Raw genomic sequence first — 21477 nt, 5'->3', positions numbered from 1 at the left:
AAATAATTCCTGCCATTAAAAGGGATTGACGCATGCAGGAGTATCTGCAGACGCTGTTGCAGAATCTTACATGTGCTTTTCCACAAAACACCAGTGGTGCACGTAGTGAATCTCACAGTTCTAACTTGCCAACCGTGGGACTGTCGAGTCTTCATCACTCTAACCGTAACAGTAACACAGTATCTGCTGGTAACAGCAATTTTGTGGAATGGTTTCACCACTTTTTTAGACCATCCTTTGCAAGGCCACAGGAGACAAGAAGTCTGACACAGAGTCAATGCCTAGAGAGGATGGTGCAGGAGTATCTCCAAGTGAACATCGAAGCCATGACTGTGTCACTGGACCCTTGCTCATTTTGGTATTCCAATCTGGAAAAATGGCCGGAGCTCGCCACTCACGCCTTGGAGATCTTGTCATGCCCTGCAGCCAGTGTTCTCTCTGAACGTGTGTTCAGCGCTGCTGGTGGTGTGCTGACAGATAAGCGCACACGGCTGTCCACTGAGAATGTAGACAGACTCACGTTCATAAAGATGAACAAATCATGGATTCGCAAGGACTTTTCTAACCCTGTGTTATCCTTGGGAGACTAAAAGCTTGAGGATTTGGTAATATCACCTCACCAACCGTTTTAAGCAACTGTGGGGCAATTGATGCCACTTAACCCTAGAATGCATGACCATAAAAATCTACACTTTCATATACCTGGGGCCTTTTAGGCCCGTGTGCAAATAACATGGAATAACTCAAACTCAAATGACAAACAACTATATACATGAAGAATACCTAGAGTTTCAAAATTCTAACTAAAGTAATCTTGCAGAAAATAGAAAACAATTAACAGGGCGGGACTGCGAGGCCCCAGGTATGCGTTCTAGGGTTAAGTGGTGTCTGTGTCACAATTTTGGGAAAAAATGGAGACTCTTTTTGGAGTCCCCTTGCTGTGTCTTACGTGACGTTTGCATCGTCAATTCCAGGTGGGTTGGGTCGCTCCCCCCCCTTTTAACTGTAAGAAACTACATACACTATGGCTTGGGGTAACACAGATGGTTGAGTCTGAAGAGCTGTTTACTCAGAGGTCTGCTCCAAATCTTCAGTGTCTGCTAGTCAGCGTAGAATTTTTAACTGTATCTAGCCTAGGCAATACTTTGGGCGTAGTAGCCCAGCTGCGAAGCAAGCTGCACCGCCTGTGTGTCTAATAAGGATTTTTAAATGCATCTAGCCTAGGCAGACTGTGGGGACCCCCAACCAAACCCAGACGCTCAGCCCCCCTACCGCCCCCCTTTCCTTGACAATACAATAATGTAACTCTTACAACTGGATGGGTGAGGATCGGTCACAGCTTTATTAACTCTTTATACTCATTCCATTAGAAAGGCATTTTATTTCTAAAATAATTCAGCTTGTTGCAGCATGCCCTGGGTCCCACTCCGGCAACTTGGCCAACAAGTGTAACTCTCCAACATGTCCTTTCTATTTCCAGGCCACGGAGGATCCTGCGTACTCGTATGCAGGACTCTGACCCCCACCCATCACTCTTAACGCTTGTTCCACTCCGTCCTGGAGTCCTGACAGGAATATGTCCAGTCCAATATCCATTAAGTGAACACCGTCGGGCCGTATGAGGCCTGCTTTACCACCTTCCAGTTCTCGGTGTCGTACCACTACACCGCCTCTGTCTTTTCTAAATTTTGCCATCCGTATATTTATTACCAGCCGTGTCCATTCGATGGCCGTGATGTCTCGCGCACCTTGCCATACCGCTATCGGCACAATCTCTGACCATACTATAGCTAGTTTTGTGAAAAATTCTCTGAAGCGCTCAGTGTCTAGTTTCATTATTGCCATTAGTTATGCGCTCTTGTGATGACCTAGGTTGTTTCCCCCGGCCTGTATAGCTAAGATGACCGGACATCTTGCCTCTCTCCCTACCTTGATTACCTCCATTAGTACCTGTGGCCATAGCAGGCCTCTAATACCTCTCCAGTTGAAATATGTGTTATGAAACTCTAATTTCCTCCCGCCTGGGCGGACTTTCGCCCTTTTTTCTGCCCAATATATATACGAGTGGCCTATCACCCTCACTGTTGGCTTAGCGTCACCTGTAAAAGAAACAAACCACGTTAGGATAACAAGTCCAGTCTTATGTATCTTGCCAAACACTTGGATCGCCATCTCCCTATCCTCTGAACTTCTGTTTCTGACAGTCCTGCTCTTGCTGCTTCCGTGGCCGCGCATATGCGGATTGAGTGTGTCCCGTAATCTTTGGGGTGGTTCCCTGCCGATGTTATGCATTTATTAAATATAGCTTGGAACTGGTATCTTGATAATGGCGTTCCATCAATGTGTGATAGGAAGAAATTACTTTGTGATCTGATGGTTAGATATGTTTTTACTATTGTTACCCGACTCAGTGTACCGTTTGTGGGTTGTAGAAGTACCCAAGTGCCCCTGGAACCGTTTTTGATTTGTGTATGCATAGACGTATTGCATTATTGGCTATGACTACGTCCTGGTGTAATAAGCCTCCACTGGTGGTAATTTTGGATTGAGGGACTAATTCGCTTATGCATAGCGCCCCGAAGAAGGCGATCACAAATGCAGTAGACAGTAGTGTTGCTTCAAATTGTGAGTGTCATGTTAATGGTGTTAGGGATATGATGTGAGAAATCAGTTTTAGTGACACGGGACGGGACGTCTACACTCCTGACTTGGCTGACCCCTTTTCCACCCTTTTATGGATTGTCTGATGATGAATCTTTGTCACATCTCCCCAATTCAGTAGTTGGAAGTGAAATGCTACTCCGGTCAGACACCGCTGCGCTGACGCCCCTGATATGCCCCTCATCATTAGCTGGTGGAGAAATTGTATGGTGACTTGTGATCTGGCTTGTTCACATTGGTCAACCCGTCTGCCTGCTACTAGTCGAGTCCACTCTTCCCATGCCTTACCGTATGCTTGCCACGTCGATGGGGCAACTGACGCTCTGATTAATGGCATCAACTATTCGCCACTAGATCCGATAGGGAAGGTGGGCAACTGTTGCCCTATGGGTGGGCGTTGTGGAAGAGCTCTGTGAAAATCTGCCAATTGAATTGTTATAAAGCGTTAGCAGCAGCTTTAGACCCCTCAGCATAGTGGCTAGCGCGGACCCATACATTGTGTTTTAGGCACAGGAATGCTAGCTTGGGTAGTAGGCCTAGCACTGGGAGAGACGATGATTCCATCTTATTAATGCAGTGCGCTAGGCTGGTGTTTTTTGTTATGAAGCGTATATTTTTGTAAGCCAGGAGCGCGCCCCATATTTCTATTGCTACCACTATTGGGAAGAAAAAATATTTTCAGGGCTAGATGCAGCTAAAAATTATTATTAATTTAAAAGCTGGTGGAGCTTGGTATAGATGGCCTAATACAATGAGTCCCACACACTGCTAGAAGGCCAAATATTTTTTCAGAGCTAGATGCAGACAAAAAATTATATTCAGTTTGCAACCTGATGGAGGTTAGTATAGATGGACTAATTGAACAAGTCCCACACACTGCTAGAAGGCCAAATATTTTTTCAGAGCTAGATGCAGATAAAAATTATTTTTAATTTGCAACCTGATGGAGGTCAGTATAGATGTAGTAATGGAACAAGTCCCACACACTGCTCGAAGGCCAAATATTTTTTCAGAGCTAGATGCAGAAAAATATTATATTCAATTTGCAACCTGATGGAGGTCAGTATAGATGGACTAATAGAAAAAGTCCCACACACAGCTAGAAGCCCAAATATTTTTTCAGAGGTAGATGCATAAAAAAATTATATTCAGTTTGCAACCTGATGGGGGTCAGTATAGATGGACTAATAGAACAAGTCCCACACACTGCTAGAAGGCCAAATATTTTTTCAGAGCTAGATGCAGACAAAAAATTATTTTGAATTTGCAACCTGATGGAGGTCAGTATAGATGGACTAATAGAACAAGTCCCACACACTGCTAGAAGGCCAAATATTTTTTCAGAGCTAGATGCAGAAAAATATTATATTCAATTTGCAACCTGATGGAGGTCAGTATAGATGGACTAATAGAACAAGTCCCACACACAGCTAGAAGCCCAAATATTTTTTCAGAGTTAGATGCAGAAAAAAATTATATTCAGTTTGCAACCTGATAGAGGTCAGTATAGATGGACTAATAGAAGAAGCCCCACACACTGCTAGAAGGCCAAATATTTTTTCAGAGCTAGATGCAGAAAAATATTATATTCAATTTGCAACCTGATGGAGGTCAGTATAGATGGACTAATAGAACAAGTCCCACACACAGCTAGAAGCCCAAATATTTTTTCAGAGGTAGATGCAGAAAAAAATTATATTCAGTTTGCAAACTAATGGAGGTCAGTATAGATGGACTAATAGAACAAGTCCCACACACTGCTAGAAGGCCAAATATTTTTTCAGAGCTAGATGCAGAAAAATATTATATTCAATTTGCAACCTGATGGAGGTCAGTATAGATGGACTAATAGAACACGTCCCACACACAGCTAGAAGCCCAAATATTTTTTCAGAGGTAGATGCAGAAAAAAATTATATTCAGTTTGCAACCTGATGGAGGTCAGTTTTGATGGACTAATAGAACAAGTCCCACACACTGCTAGAAGGCCAAATATTTTTTCAGAGCTAGATGCAGACAAAAAATTATTTTGAATTTGCAACCTGATGGAGGTCAGTATAGATGGACTAATAGAACAAGTCCCACACACTGCTAGAAGGCCAAATATTTTTTCAGAGCTAGATGCAGAAAAATATTATATTCAATTTGCAACCTGATGGAGGTCAGTATAGATGGACTAATAGAACAAGTCCCACACACAGCTAGAAGGCCAAATATTTTTTCAGAGCTAGATGCAGATAAAAATTATTTTTAATTTGCAACCTGATGGAGGTCAGTATAGATGGACTAATAGAACAAGTCCCACACACTGCTAGAAGGCCAAATATTTTTTCAGAGCTAGATGCAGACAAAAAATTATTTTGAATTTGCAACCTGATGGAGGTCAGTATAGATGGACTAATAGAACAAGTCCCACACACTGCTAGAAGGCCAAATATTTTTTCAGAGCTAGATGCAGAAAAATATTATATTCAATTTGCAACCTGATGGAGTTCAGTATAGATGGACTAATAGAACAAGTCCCATACACAGCTAGAAGGCCAAATATTTTTTCAGAGCTAGATGCAGATAAAAATTATTTTTAATTTGCAACCTGATGGAGGTCAGTATAGATGGACTAATAGAACAAGTCCCACACACTGCTAGAAGGCCAAATATTTTTTCAGAGCTAGATGCAGACAAAAAATTATTTTGACTTTGCAACCTGATGGAGGTCAGTATAGATGGACTAATAGAACAAGTCCCACACACTGCTAGAAGGCCAAATATTTTTTCAGAGCTAGATGCAGAAAAATATTATATTCAATTTGCAACCTGATGGAGGTCAGTATAGATGGACTAATAGAACAAGTCCCACACACAGCTAGAAGCCCAAATATTTTTTCAGAGGTAGATGCAGAAAAAAATTATATTCAGTTTGCAACCTGATGGAGGTCAGTATAGATGGACTAATAGAACAAGTCCCACACACAGCTAGAAGGCCAAATATTTTTTCAGAGCTAGATGCAGAAAAAAATTATATTCAATTTGCAACCTTATGGAGGTCAGTATAGATGGACTAATAGAATGATGCTATGCCCAAAAGGTTTTACTTCACTAGGTGCAGTAAAAAAATTGGTATTCTATACACAGGTGGTGTAGCTTGCAACACAGATAGGCTACTCCACTGACTAACACACTCTGCAATAGGTCAAAATGGAATAGCTTTGCTAGATTTAGCCAAATGCTGTGAAAAAAACATGCACAGCACTGGCACAGACCTGCCTGGCAAAAACTGATAGGAACTGATGTTACTTAGTCCTGAAAAGGACTGCAATTACCATTAGTCATTACTCCCACAGCCTATCTATTTAAGAGCACAGACCTGCCTGATAAAAGTCATAGGAAATGCTGTAACCTAGTCCTTAAAAGGACTGCAATCATAAGTATTCCCTACTCCCAAGCTATCTGTAGATTTGTGCGAAAATTGGCTTGAAATTAACAAGGTATAGCGCACACAGCAACAGCGGTGCCGTCTAACACACAGCTGCAGCAGTGAGAAAATGGTGGCAACGGGGAAAATGGCTGGGTCTTATACGGCAAGGACATGTGACATGCCAATGACACATGCCCTTGCTTGTGTGAAAAAAAGCACTTCGCTCCGTGTGTGCGCTGCTGATAGGCTGACAGATTGCACCTCCCCACTGTAAATGCGGGAAAGAATAAAAAAAATGAAGATCTTCATTATTCCTGCAGAGATCCATCCCCTGCCCCTCCCCCCGCCCTGCTGTACACTCAAACTGCGTATTAACATTAATTTTCATCATTACTGAGAAAAAATCCAGTTATGATTTTGGTGCACGAACAGTTATCGACCATAACCTCGAACAGCCGAATTTTTTTCAAATCGTTCGTGTTCGCCGAACGGCTCGAACACCGCCCAAAACAGCTCGAATTTGAGATTGGCGAACAGTTCGAGTCGAACAACGCTCATCTCTATTTAGTAGTCAACTAGTAGATTGCGGTCAGCTATTTGGCCAACCCTAACAACAGAAAGAGTTTTAAAATCTTTTAGTTTACAGATGATCACAACTAAAAAATACCAAACTGATGAAAAATCTGTAGCAAAACTCCCAACAAACTGAACAAGATTTTCCCTTTTAAGACGAGATCAAAGTTCTAATGATTAAGCTGCAGCTCTGAAAAATAGACATTTACCAGGCTTTTGTAATCAACCTTTTCTATAAAAATACTAGGGCACTCCATGCTATGTAACAATGATTCTGAAGCAGGCAGCAAAAATTGTTTCCTGCTTAGAATTATGGGCCTTATTATGACATAGAAAGTAAAAAACAGTGAAATGCACACTACATTACATGTTCTAAAAAGGATTTCATAAGATTAACATGTCTACTGCCTGAATTTAAGAAATAGAAGTCATATGTAACATATTATGCATAGTTACATAATAGCTAGGTAATAGGTAGGTAAGACCCAACTACCACAAATGCATACGGGAAAAGAAATCCCTCTTCCCATGGATCTTTCATTAGCACAATTACTTTGATATGGCTGTTATACAGTTAGGCCCAAAAATATTTGGACAGTGACAGAATCTTCATGATTTGGCTATACATGCCACTATTTTTTATTTAAAATGATACAGCTGAGATGCAACTGAAGTGCAGACTTTCAGGTTTAATTAAAGGGTTTAACAAAAATATCCTGTGAAATATTTAGGAATTGAAAGCAATTTTTCTGCAAAGTCTCCTCATTTCAGGGGCACAAGTAATTGGACAAATGAACTTTGCCATAAATAAAATGATCATTTTTAATCCTTTGCAGAGAATCCTTTGCAGACAATGATTGCGTGAAGTCTGGATACCATGAACATCACCAAACGCTAGGTTTCCTCCTTTGTGATGCTTTGCCAGGCTTTTACTGCGGCTGACTTCTGTTGTTGCTTGTTTGTGGGTCTTTCTGCCTTAAGTTTGGTCTTATGCATGTGAAATACATGCTCGATGGGGCTGAGGTCAGTGATTGACTTGGCCATTGCAGAATATTCCACTTTTTTGCCTTAAAAAACTCCTGGGTTGCTTTCGCAGTATGTTTTGGGTAATTGTTCATCTGTACTGTTAAGTGCCATCCAATTAACTCCTTTACCCCCGAGGTTGGTTTGCACGTTAATGACCGGGCCAATTTTAACAATTCTGACCACTGTCACTTTATGAGGTAATTACTCTGGAACGCTTCAATGGATCCCCCTGATTCTGAGATTGTTTTTTCGTGACATATTGTACTTCATGATAGTGTTAAAATTTTGTCGATAACTCTTGTGTTTATTTGTGAAAAAAATGGAAATTTGGTGAAAATTTTGAAAATTCTGCAATTTTCTAAATTTTAATTTTTATGCCCTTAAATCAGAGAGATCTATCACACAAAATAGTTAATATATAACATTTCCCACATGTCTACTTTACATCAGCACAATTTTGGAACCAATTTTTTTTTGATAGGGCGCTATAAGGGTTAAAAGTTGACCAGCAATTTCTACATTTTCCAGCAAAATTTATAAAACCATTTTTTTAGGGACCACATCACATTTGAAGTGACTTTAAGGGGCCTTTATGACAGAAAATACCCAAAAGTGACACCATTCTAAAAACTGCACCCCTCAAGGTGCTCAAAACAACATTCAAGAAGTTTATTTACCCTTCAGGTGCTTCACAGGAAATTTTCGAATGTAGAAGAAAAAAATGAACATTTAACTTTTTTCACAAAAACGTTACTTTAGACCCCAAATTTTTTATTTTTGCAAGGGTAACAGGAAAAAATGGACCCCAAAATTTGTTGTGCAATTTCTCCTGAGCACACCAATACCCCATATGTGGGGCAAACCACTGTTTGGGAGCACTGCAGGGCTCGGAAGGGAAGGAGTGCCAATGGATTTTTTGAATGTAAAATTTGCTTGAATGATTAGCAGACGCCATGTTGCGTTTGGAGAGCCCCTGATGTGCCTAAACAGTAGAAACCCCCCACAAGTGACACCATTTTGGAAACTAGACCCCTCGGGGAACTTATCTAGATGTGTGGTGAGCACTTTGAACCCCCACGTGTTTGACAGAAGTTTAGAACACTGAGCCGTAAAAAAAATAACATTTTCACATTTTTGCAACAAAAATGTTTTTCAGCCTCCAATTTTGCACTTTCATAAGGGTGACAGGAGAAATTACACCATGTAATTTGTTGTGCAATTCCTCCTGAGCATGCCGATACCCCATATGTTGGGGAAAACCACTGTTTTGGTACACGGCAGGGCTCAGAAAGGAAGGAGCGCCATTTGACTGTTTGAATGTAAAATTTGCTTGAATAATTAGCGGACGCCATGTTGCATTTGGAGAGCCCCTGATGTGCCCAAACAGTAGAAACCCCCCACAAGTGACACCATTTAGGAAACTAGACCCCTCAGGGAACTTATCTAGTTGTGTGGTGAGCACCTTGAACCCCCAGGTGCTTCACAGAAGTTTAGAATACTGAGCCATAAAAATAAAATTTTCACATTTTTGCAGCAAAAATCTTTTTCAACCTCCAATTTTGCATTTTCATAAGAGTAAAAGAAGAAATTGCACCATGCAATTTGTTGTGCAATTCCTCCTGAGCATGCCGATACCCCATATGTTGGGGAAAACCACTGTTTTGGTACACGGCAGGGCTCAGAAAGGAAGGAGCGCCATTTGACTGTTTGAATGTAAAATTTGCTTGAATAATTAGCGGATGCCATGTTGCATTTGGAGAGCCCCTGATGTGCCCAAACAGTAGAAACCCCCCAAAAGTGACACCATTTAGGAAACTAGACCCCTCATGGAACTTATCTAGTTGTGTGGTGAGCACCTTGAACCCCCAGGTGCTTCACAGAAGTTTAGAATACTGAGCCATAAAAATAAAATTTTCACATTTTTGCAGCAAAAATCTTTTTCAACCTCCAATTTTGCATTTTCATAAGGGTAAAAGAAGAAATTGCACCATGCAATTTGTTGTGCAATTCCTCCTGAGCATGCCGATACCCCATATGTTGGGGAAAACCACTGTTGAGGTACACGGCAGGGCTCAGAAGGGAAGGAGCGCCATTTGACTGTTTGAATGTAAAATTTGCTTGAATAATTAACGGACGTCATGTTGCATTTGGAGAGCCCCTGATGTGCCCAAACAGTAGAAACCCCCCACAAGTGACACCATTTTGAAAACTAGACCCCTCAGGGAACTTATCTAGATGTGTGGTGAGCACCTAGAACCCCCAGGTGCTTCACAGAAGTTTAGAATACTGAGCCGTAAAAATAAAATTTTCACATTTTTGCAGCAAAAATATTTTTCAACCTCCAATTTTGCATTTTCATAAGGGTAACAGAAGAAATTGCACCATGCAATTTGTTGTGCAATTCCTCTTGAGCACGGCGATACCCCATATTTTGGGGAAAGCCACTGTTTGGGTGCATGGCAGGGCTCAGAAAGAAAGGCGCTCCATTTGACTTTTTGAATGTAAAATTTGCTTGAATAATTTGTGGATGCCATGTTGCTTTTGGAGAGCCCCTGATGTGCCTAAACAGTGGAAACCCCCCACAAGTGACCCCATTGTGGAAACTAGCCCCCTCAAGGATTTTATCAAGGGGTATAGTGAACATTTTGAACCAAGATGTGTAACACAGAATTTGATAACATTAGGTCATCATATTGAATAAGCTGTCATTAGTCTTGAGCGCAAGTGCTCGCTACTTGAGTTTGCATCGGGTACTCAGGTATGCACCATGTATCGCGGGTGCTCAAGTGACATGCTTGAGTCCCCGCCCCACATGTTTCATGGTTATTAGACACCCCAAAAAAAAACAATATGCAGGGATCCCTAGTGCATGGCAGGCAATCCTCATGAGTTATTTTCTCTGTATAACAGCTGCAAAACATATGGGGCAGAGACTCGAGCATGTCACTCGAGCACCCGCTATACTCGGCGCATACCTGAGCACCCGATGCAAACTCAAGTAGCGAGCACTTGCGCTCAACATTAGTCGCCATATCATCGTCATTTTTTTTCTTTACTTTTGAAAAAATTCCAATCCTAACCCTAGCCCAACCCTAACCCTAGCATAACCCAAACCCTAAACCTAACATAACCCTAACCCTAGAGTTTTATTTTTTATGCTGTTCCTCGTGTGATATAAGTGATTAGATCGCTTTATTCTTCGGGCCGGTGTGATTACAGTGATACCAGATTCATATCGGGTTTTTATTATTGACAGCTGTCACACACTAAAAGACGATTTTTTTTGCAAAGACTAGTTTTTTGCATCGCCACATTTTGAGAGCTATAATTTTTCAGTATTTCGGCTAACAGAGTCATGTGATGGCTTGTTTTTTGCAGGACAAGTTGACATTTTTATTGGTTCCATTTTTGGACACGTGACATTTTTTGATCGCTTTCTATTCCAATTTTTCAGAGGGAGAATAAACAAAAACCAACAATTCAGGAATTGTTTTTTTTTTTCTTTTTTAATACCGTTCCGTGTGTGGTAAAATTGATAAGGTAGCTTTATTCTTCAGGTCAGTACGTTTACAGCGGAACCGCATTTATATAGTTTTTTTATGTTTTGGCGCTTTTACACAATAAAAACTATTTTATAGAAAAAATATTTGTTTTGTAACGCTTCATTCTGAGAGCTATAACTTTTTTATTTTTCGGCTGATGGAGCTGTATGGCGGCTTGTTTTTTGCGGGACAAGATGACGTTTTCAGCAGTGCCAATTTTATTTGCATTCATCTTTTTGACCAAGTTTTATTGCATTTTTTGTTTGGTGGTATGATGATAAAGCATGTCTTTTTGCTTGTTTTTTTTTTCTTTTTACCGTGTTCACTAAAGGGGTTAACTAGTTGGACAGTTTTATAGGACCGGTTGTTCCGGGCACGGCGATAACAAATATGTATACTTTTATTGTTTTTTTTCCACAATAATTTTTATTTATGGGTACAATATATATGTATTTTGGATTATTTTTTTCATTTTTTTTTAATATTTTTACAATTTTTTTTTTAAAAAAATTCACATTCTGATTCTTTGTTTACTTTTACACCTTGTACCACTATTGGACTTTCACATTTTATTTTCAGATTGCCTGTATAGCACAGGAATGCAGCAGCATCCCTGTGTTATACAGGCTGTCACTGCTGCAGATGGAGAAGATACTTTGGTCATGCACTGCGCATGACCAACGTATCTTCCTGCTGTCTGGTGACCCGGATGTTGACGACATGCGGTCATCATGGCAACATCCGGGAAGCCGCAGCAGACAGCGTTGGACGCTGGCAGGAGAGGTGAGTATCGGCGATCACCTCCCCATGCCCCTGCAATGCTGCGATCGACTTTGATCGCAGTATTGAAGGGGTTAATGTGCAGGTGCACATAGTACCGGGTGTCAGCTGTGACTATCAGCTGACATCCGGCGGCGATCGCCCCGCACCGCATGTGTGCGAGCGCGATCGCCTTATGACCTAATAGTACGTCATTGGTCCAATCGGCCAAGGTCACCATGACGTACTATTAGGTCACACGTCAGAAAGGGGTTAACCTTGCTGAACTTGTTTGAATGTGAGCAGAAAGTATCATCCTGTACACTTCAGAATTCATCTGGCTGCTTCTGTCTTCAGTCATATCATCAAGAAACACTTGTGACGCAGTGCCATTGGCAGCCATGCATGCCCATGCCATCACACTGCCTCCACCTTATCTTACAGAAGATGTAGTGTGCTTTGGACCATGAGCCGTTCCAATCCATTCCATACTTTCTTCTTCCCATCATTCTGGTACAGGCTGATCTTAGTTTCATTGGTCCAAAGAATGCTTTTCCAGAACTGGGCTACCCTCGTTAGATGTGTTTTTGTCAAGGTCTAATCTGGCCTTTCTATTTTTTTAGGCTGATTAATGGTTTGCACTTTGCACCTTTTGCTGAAACCGTTGTATTTTCATTAAATAAGTCTTCTCTTTATTGTAGACTTCGATACTGAAACACCTTCCTGCAGAATGTTCTTCACCTGGGTGGATGTTGCGAAGGGGATTTTCTTCACCTTGGAAAGGATTCTGCTATCATCCACCACTGTTGTCTTCTGTGAACGTCCAGGCCTTTTTCAATTCCCAAGCTCACCAGTGCACTCTTTTTTTGCAAAGTGTACTAAACTGTTGATTTGGCCACTCTAAACATTTATGCTGTCTCTCTGATGGATTTTTTTTATCAGCCTAATGAAGGTCTTTTTCTTTTCCATTGAGAGTTCCTTTTACTGTATGTTGAGGGCTCACAGTAACATTTTCCAAATGCAAATGCCACACCTGGAATTAGCTCAAGACCTTTTACCTGCTTTGTTGATGGATTAACGAGGGGCTAGTCTATGAAACGTATTAAAGAGCTTTTGAGATAATTGTTCGGTTATCAGACACATCCTGTTTCATTTATGATGGAGGGACTCTGAAAGTCACAAAGCCTATTTTTATAGGGCCATCAGGTGGCCCTTACTATTCTTAAAGGGCCAGGAGTCGTCCCTCGCTATTGTTAGAGAGCCATCAGCCGACTATGCTTTGTTATTCCCATTATTAACTAGTGGGTCTCCTATACTGTTATTGTGTATGCAGTAACTGCAAGGGCTGCCAAAAATTGGGTTGCAAGCCAATACCCCTTTGAAGAGACATAGAGGAGGGTCTCAGTAAAAAAAATGTTCCCATTATAAAGGAGCTGGTCTCCTAAAGTGGTAATGCCCATGCTGTGACTGCAAGGGCTGCCAAAATTTGGGAAAAACCCCACTAACAATTTAAACACAAATAGAGCTGGGCAAAAGTAATGACATGTTCCCATTAGAAAGGAGAGGGTCTGCTATACAGTTATAGGGTATGCAGTGAGTCAAACGGCTACCAAAATTTAAGAAAAACCCCACTAACAATTTAAAGACGCATAAAGCAGGGCCACAGTAATGACATGTTACCATTAGAAAGGAGATGGTCTGCTATACAGTTATAGGGTATGCAGTGAGTCCAACGGCTGCCAAAATTTAGGAAAAACCCCACTAACAATTTAAAGACACATAGAGCTGAGCCACAGTAATGACATGTTCCCATTAGAAAGGAGAGGGTCTGGTATTCAGTTATAGGGTATGCAGTGAGTCCAACGGCTGCCAAAATTTAGGAAAAACCCCACTAGCAATTTAAAGACACATAGAGGTGATCCTCAGTAATGACTTATTCCCATTAGAACGGAGAGGGTCTCCCAAACTGTTTGCCTATGCAATGAAGCAACAGCTGCCAAAAATTGGAGGAACTCCAATGCCCCTTGCAAGAGAAGAAAAGGTCGGAGTGCCTCCTGAAAACAATGTTCCCATTATTAGAAAGTAAGTCTCCCATTCTGTTTGCCTATGCAGTGAAGCAACGGCTGCCTAAAATTTGGAGAAACTCCAATGCCCCTTGCAAGAGACGTAGAGTTCGGAGAGCCTCCTGAAAACAATATTCCCATTATTAGGAAGGGGGTCTCCCATACTGTTAGCCTATGCAGTGAAGCAACATCTGCCAAAAATTTGGAGGCACTACAATGCCCCTTGCAAGAGACGTAGAGGTCGAAGGGCCTCCTGAAAACAATATTCCCATTATTAGGAAGTGGGTCTCCTATACTGTTTGTCTATGCAGTGAAGTAACGGCTGCCAAAAATTTGGAGGAACTCCAATGCTCCTGGTAAGAGATGTAGAGGTCGGAGGCCTCCTGAAAACAATGTTTCCATTATTAGGAAGTGTGTCTCCCATACTGTTTGACTATGCAGTGAAGCAACGGCTGCCAACAATTTGGAGGAACTCCAATGTCCCTTGCAAGAGACGTAGATATGTTGATATGGTACATATGCTGGTGATATGGTGGTGGAGGATGAGGATGTGGAGAAAGAGAAGGACAAGAGCAAATAGATAAAATCAGGAAGTGTATACCCATGTCTAGGTGTGAAGACAGAGGTGCATGGGAATAGAGTTAGACCTCCCAAAAAAAGACACTGTATTTGAGTTTATGTTAAGCTGCTATCATTCGATGGTGTTCAGAAGTCTGGCCCAATCCAGCCCTTATTCATTTTTATAAGAGTCACCTGTCAGCATTTTCAGTTGACAGGCGCATGCACCTATTGGTTAAAATTTCACCAGCGGCACTATAAATCCACTCTGACAAAACACTAGCGGCAGGGCAGGCCAGGACCTCCAAGGCATAGAGAGCCAGTTCATTCCGCGTGTCCAGCTTGGATACCCAATAATTAAAAGGCATAGAGGAATCACGGAGGACGTTGGTACGGTCGGCAAGGTACTCCCTCACCATCTTCCGAATCATTTCCCTTCTTGAGACCTGCCCCTCAGGGCCTGTGCAATGGGAGGGTCTGAGAAAACTGTCCCAGAACTTTGACAGTGTTCTCTTGCCTCTAGTGGATTGGATTTTTGTCTCTCTCGCTTGTACTCCTCGGTTGTCCAACGAACTGTGACCTTTGCCACCAGCGTTTTCAGATGGATATTTTTTTAATAATTCCGCAAAAAGGGCATTCTGATAGTGCCCCATTTTATTAGGCCTGTTCAGCGTGGAAATAAGAGACAGAAAGTTTTGCGTGTAGCGTGGGTCTAGAAGTGTCACCAACCAGTAATAACTGTCACCCAAAATTTGGACAAAGCTTAGGTCAAGGGAAAGGCAGCGTAACATAAACTCAGCCATGTGTGCCAGACAGCAAAGAGGCAAGACTTCCGTGTCCTCACCAAGAGGACGACTGACCATGCTCTCCTCCTTCTCCTCCTACCCTGTCCTTAGGCCATCCATACTGAACAGACGGTATGACAGTTGTGCAGGTAGTACCATCTATAGCGCAGGAAACTAGCTCCTGTTCTTCTTCCTCCTCCTCCTCCTCTTCCTCATTGTCACCCAATCCACGTTGGGATGAGATGAGGCTGGGCTGTGTAGAATCACCCTGTATGGTTCCTTGCTCCATCTCATCGTGCTCCGCCTGCAATGCATCCTCTTTAATTGTGAGCAGAGAGCATTTCAGAAGACAGAGAAGCTGGATGGTTATGCTAATTAGGGCATCATCACTGCTCACTATTTTGGTGGAGTCCTCAAAGTTTTGGAGAATTGTACATATGTCTGACATCCATGTCCACTCCTGAGTTCTTATGTGAGGAGTCTGAACTGATTACCATGGCCTTCTTGATGCTAGTAGTCAACAACTGCCTTCTTCTGCTCACAAATCCTTCCCAACATCTGCAATATAGAGTTCCAACGCGTGGGGACATCGCAGATCAGTCGGTGAGCTGAAAGCTGCAAATGCTGCTGAAACATGGCAAGGTCAGGGGAAGCTATAGGTGACTTTCTAAATGTGCACACAGGCGGCATACTTTGACAAGCAGATCTGGCAGATCTGGGTAGGTTTTGAGAAACCGCTGGACCACAAGGTTAAGCACATGGGCCAGGCATGGTACGTGTCTGAACTCGCCTCAGAGCCACCACCAGCTTATAGCCATTGTCACACACGACCATGTCTGGCTGTAGGGTCAGTGCTGTCAGCCACCGATCTGCCTGCTCTTTCAGAGCTGTCCACAACTCTTCAGCGCTGTGTGGTTTGTCACCTAAGCATATTAGCTTCAGCACAACCTTTTGCCGTTTGGCCGAGGCAGTGCTGCAGTGCTTCCAGCTTGTGACTGATGTGGTCATTTCGAAGATGGAGGCTGAAGAGGAGGAAGAGGAGGAGGTGCAGGATCTGTAGAATGTGGGGCAACTCTAATTGACCCAGGGCCTGCAATCCTCGATGTCGGGAGGACGTGTTCCATCCCAAGGTCCGACTGGGTCCCGGCTTCCACTATGTTATCCAAGTGTGCCATCAGCGAGATGTACCGTCCCTGCCCACAAGCACTTGTCCATGTGTCTGTGATTAGGTGGACTTTCCCAGTAACTGCGTTGTTGAGGGCACATCTAATGTTGTGGAACACGTGCTTGTGTAATGCGGGGACGGCACACTGGGAGAAATAGTGGCGGCTGGGGACCGAGTACAGAGGGACGATCTCCGCCATCAGGTTACATAAAGCTTCCGCCTCCATGAGCCTAAAAGGCAACATTTTGAGCGCAAGCATTTGCGAAATGTGTAAATTTAGTAGTGTGGCCTGTGGGGCGTTGGCTGTGCATTTGCGCTTGCTTTCCAAAGACTGGGGTAGGGACAACTGAACGCTGCACTGGGCAAGGACATGGACATGCTTGCTGATGGTGCTAGTTGAGAGTGTGCAGGGCGGGAGGCATCTTGGCATGTGCCAAGGACAGGGGATTGGTGTGCACGCACAACAAGCAGTGGTGTCACCCACAGACACTGTTGCTGGACCTTGGGATTTCTCCCACTTAGTCGGGTGCTTTGCTGCTGTGTGCCTGATCATGCTGGTGGTGGTCAGGCTGCTAGTTTTGCTACCCCTGCTGATGCTGGCCTGGCAGGTAGTGCAAATGGCCTTTTTGGGGTTATCTGCAATGTCTTTAAAAAATAACCAGACTCGGAAAGACCTAACAGTTGTACTGGCAACTTCAATCGTGTCCCGCCTTGTGTCTGCGGTCACCACACTGCTTCTTCCTGCCTGTTGTGGTGTTACACCTCCCTCCCCCTGTGTGCTGCTGTCCTCGATCTGTATGTCCCCCTGCCAGGTTGGGTCAGTTACTATATCATCCACCACCTCGTCTTCCACTTCCGCACCCTGGTCCTCCTCCTGACTTTCTGGCAATTGTGTCTCATTATAATCATCATCCATCTCTTGCGATAGTAATTGCACTTTCCCACCGTCGCCTTCGTGTGACCGTGGCTGCTCCAATATTTGGGCATTGCTACACGAGTTCTCCTCTTGACTCGCTTGAAACTGGCTGGGATAGAGGCCCGAATCTACAAATAGAAAAGTGAACAGCTCTTTTGAGTGTTCAAGTGTGGGATCAGTTGTCTCCGGGCACTCTGCATTTTGGGAGGAAGGAGGATCAGGGTGAGGAATATGAGGTCCAGACTCACGGCTACTGAGACTTGATCGTGTGGAAGATAGGAGGCTGGTGGTGCTGGTGGTGGCAAAGTGACTGGAAGCATTATCTGCTATCCAACCAACAACCTTGTGACACTGCTCTGGGTTCAATAGTGGTGTTCTGCGATCCCCTAGTAATTGGCTTAGGAAGGTCGAGCGACAAGATATAACTGTTTGTTGTGGCAAAATTTCAGCTTTCCCCCGGCCACGTCCTCGGCCTCTGCATGCACCATCACCATCACGTCTACTTCCTCGTCCCTTGCCTCGCACCTTGCCCATTTTTATTGGAGGACAATATTTTCCACGTTCATGAGAAATGGCTCATTTTGTAACTCAATTACATGTGATATGTCTGACAGGGAACCACGGTTTTAAATAGCAGGCCTGTAATTTGCAAATACTATTCTTCACAGACACCTAGTGTGAATAGCTTGACTGACACACTGCAACGGTATGAAAATGGAAGAAATGTCTGATTTTCGAACAGTCTTATAGGTGATATGTCTGACAGAGAACCACGGTTTTAAGTAGCAGGCCTCTAATTTACTAATACTATTCCTCACAGAAGCCTAGTGTGAATAGCTTGACCGACACACTGCAACAGAATGGAAAAGGAGTCCAATATTTTCCACATTCAGTTTAAATTTCTGGATTTTTATCACTGAAATATGGATCAGATCTGGCTTTATTCTGCAGTGAGAACATGCAAATGGAGCAGAGAAATGGCGTACTCTGGATTGCTTTTTAAGCAGATAACCAGGATTAAGATAAAAAATGTTTTCCCTTGCCTCTGATATCTGGGGCTATGCCTACAAATATCTGTAATTATTACAGCAGCAGCAGACAGGACGTTCAATGGACCCTCCTGTACTGTATCATACACTGCAGTCTGCCACATACACTGCCTGCCTAGCACTGATTATATTCAGCTGGATTAGTCCTTAGAAGTACTGTTAGCTCAGATGGATATACAGTACAGACCAAAAGTTTGGACACACCTTCTCATTTAAAATGTTTCTGTACTTTCATGACTATGAAAATTGTACATTCACACTGAAGGCATCAAAACTATGAATTAACACATGTGGAATTATATACTTAACAAAAAAGTGTGAAACAACTGAAAATGTGTCTTATATTCTAGGTTCTTCAAAGTAGCCACCTTTTGCTTTGATGACTGCTTAGCACACTCTTGGCATTCTCTTGATGAGTTTCAAGAGGTAGTCACCGGAAATGGTCTTCCAACAATCTTGAAGGAGTTCCCAGAGATGCTTAGCACTTGTTGGCCCTTTTGCCTTCACTCTGTGGTCCAGCTCACCCCAAACCATCTCGATTGGGTTCAGGTCTGGTGACTGTGGAGGCCAGGTCATCTGGTGTAGCACCCCATCACTCTCCTTCTTGGTCAAATAGCCCTTACACAGCCTGGAGGTGTGTTTGGGGTCATTGTCCTGTTGAAAAATAAATGATGGTCCAATTAAACGCAAACCGGATGGAATAGCATGCCGCTGCAAGATGCTGTGGTAGCCATGCTGGTTCAGTATGCCTTCAATTTTGAATAAATCCCCAACAGTGTCACCAGCAAAGCGCCCCCACACCATCACACCTCCTCCTCCATGCTTCACGGTGGGAACCAGGCATGTAGAGTCCATCCGTTCACCTTTTCTACATCGCAAAAAGACACGGTGGTTGGAACCAAAGATCTCAAATTTGGACTCATCAGACCAAAGCACAGATGTCCACTGGTCTAATGTCCATTCCTTGTGTTCTTTAGCCCAAACAAGTCTCTTCTGCTTGTTGCCTGTCCTTAGCAGTGGTTTCCTAGCAGCTATTTTACCATGAAGGCCTGCTGCACAAAGTCTCCTCTTAACATTTGTTGTAGAGATGTGTCTGCTGCTAGAACTTTGTGTGGCATTGACCTGGACTCAAATCTGAGCTGCTGTTAACCTGCGATTTCTGAGGCTGGTGACTCGGATAAACTTATCCTCAGAAGCAGAGGTGACTCTTGGTCTTCCTTTCCTGGTGCGGTCCTCATGTGAGCCAGTTTCTTTGTAGCACTTGATGGTTTTTGCAACTGCACTTGGGGACACATTCAAAGTTTGCCCAATTTTTTGGACTGACTGACCTTCATTTCTTAAAGTAATGATGACCACTCGTTTTTCTTTACTTAGCTGCTTTTTTCTTGCCATAATACAAATTCTAGCAGTCTATTCAGTAGGACTATCAGCTGTGTATCCACCAGACTTCTGCACAACACAACTGATGGTCCCAACCCCATTTATAAGGCAAGAAATCCCACTTATTAAACCTGACAGGGCACACCTGTGAAGTGAAGACCATTTCCGGTGACTACCAAAAGAAGCTCATCAAGAGAATGCCAAGAGTGTGCAAAGCAGTCATCAAAGCAGGTGTGTCCAAACTTTTGGTCTGTACTGTATATATATATACAGTACAGAGCAAAAGTTTGGCACACCTTCTCATTTAAAGATTTTTCTGTATTTTCATGACCATGGAAATTGTACATTCACACTGAAGGCATCAAAACTATGAATTAACACATGTGGAATTATATAGTTAACAAAAAAGTGTGAAACAACTGAAAATATGTCTTATATTCTAGGTTCTTCAAAGTAGCCACCTTTTGCTTTGATGACTGCTTTGCACACTCCTGGCATTCTCTTGATGAGCTTCAAGAGGAAGTTTTGATGCCTTCAGTGTGAAAGTACAATTTTCATAGTCATGAAAATACAGAAAAATCTTTAAATGACAAGGTGTGTCCAAACTTTTGGTCTGTACTGTATATGTTGTGGAATACCTATACTAACTATAAACAAGCAAATCTCTCCCTGACGCAGCAGCAGCTCTCCCTACTCTGCCTGATTCCGTGGTAAACTGTGACGAGCATAGCGGCACCAAGTCTTATATAGACCTGATGAGCCTCTGCGGCCAGCCAATCACTGTTATGCCCACAACGAACATGGCTACGGCATTACAGTGCATGGCAGACAATCCCTGCATGTTCATTGGCTCTCTAAGGCTGCGTGCCCACTATGCGTTTTTCAAGCGTTTTTGATGTGGAATTTCCGCAGCGGAAACGCTTTAAAACGCTTGGTAATACGTGCCCCATGGTCCCCAATGAAAATCCGCATGTGCTGTGCACATACTGCGGAATTTTCCGCTGCGGATTTTCCTTGCATAAAAATCTGCAGCATGTCCATTATTTGTGGGTTTCCGCATGCGGATTTCAGTTCACAATGCATTTGAAAAACGCAAGTCAAATCCGCATGTAAAAACGCTACAAAAATGCGTGTAAAATCCGCATGCGTTTTTACTGGCAAGGACATGCAGAAACGCTGCGGAAATTTTCTGCTTCAATTCTGCATCGTGGGCACATAGCCTTAAGAGCGCCAAACATGCAGGGAGGGGACCCGAGTTCCCGCCCAAGCAACCCGGAAATACTTGCCGAGCTTGTCGAGCACAGTGATGCTCGGGCGAGTACCGAGCAGTGGCGAGCATGTTTGCTCATCGCTAGTAAGCAGCTAAAATACCAAAACTTGTGTCACTGTCCAAATATTTCTGGACCTATCTGTATATAAAAATATATGCACATCATAGTCTCCCATTTATCCCATTTAGGAATTTTTCCTTTTTTCCTTTACACTACTTTAGTGCAAAACTTATTGCGACATAATTTCTCTTCAAGGAGGGACATTAAAAAGTCCTTGTGATTCTAAGCCTTTATAAATGAATCACTTTCTTTTT

Source organism: Phyllobates terribilis, unplaced genomic scaffold (genome assembly GCF_046119375.1).
Source record: "Phyllobates terribilis strain yellow unplaced genomic scaffold, ASM4611937v1 Scaffold_3__8_contigs__length_932513732, whole genome shotgun sequence".
Classification (NCBI taxonomy): domain Eukaryota; kingdom Metazoa; phylum Chordata; class Amphibia; order Anura; family Dendrobatidae; genus Phyllobates; species Phyllobates terribilis.
This window is presented reverse-complemented; position numbering follows the sequence as displayed.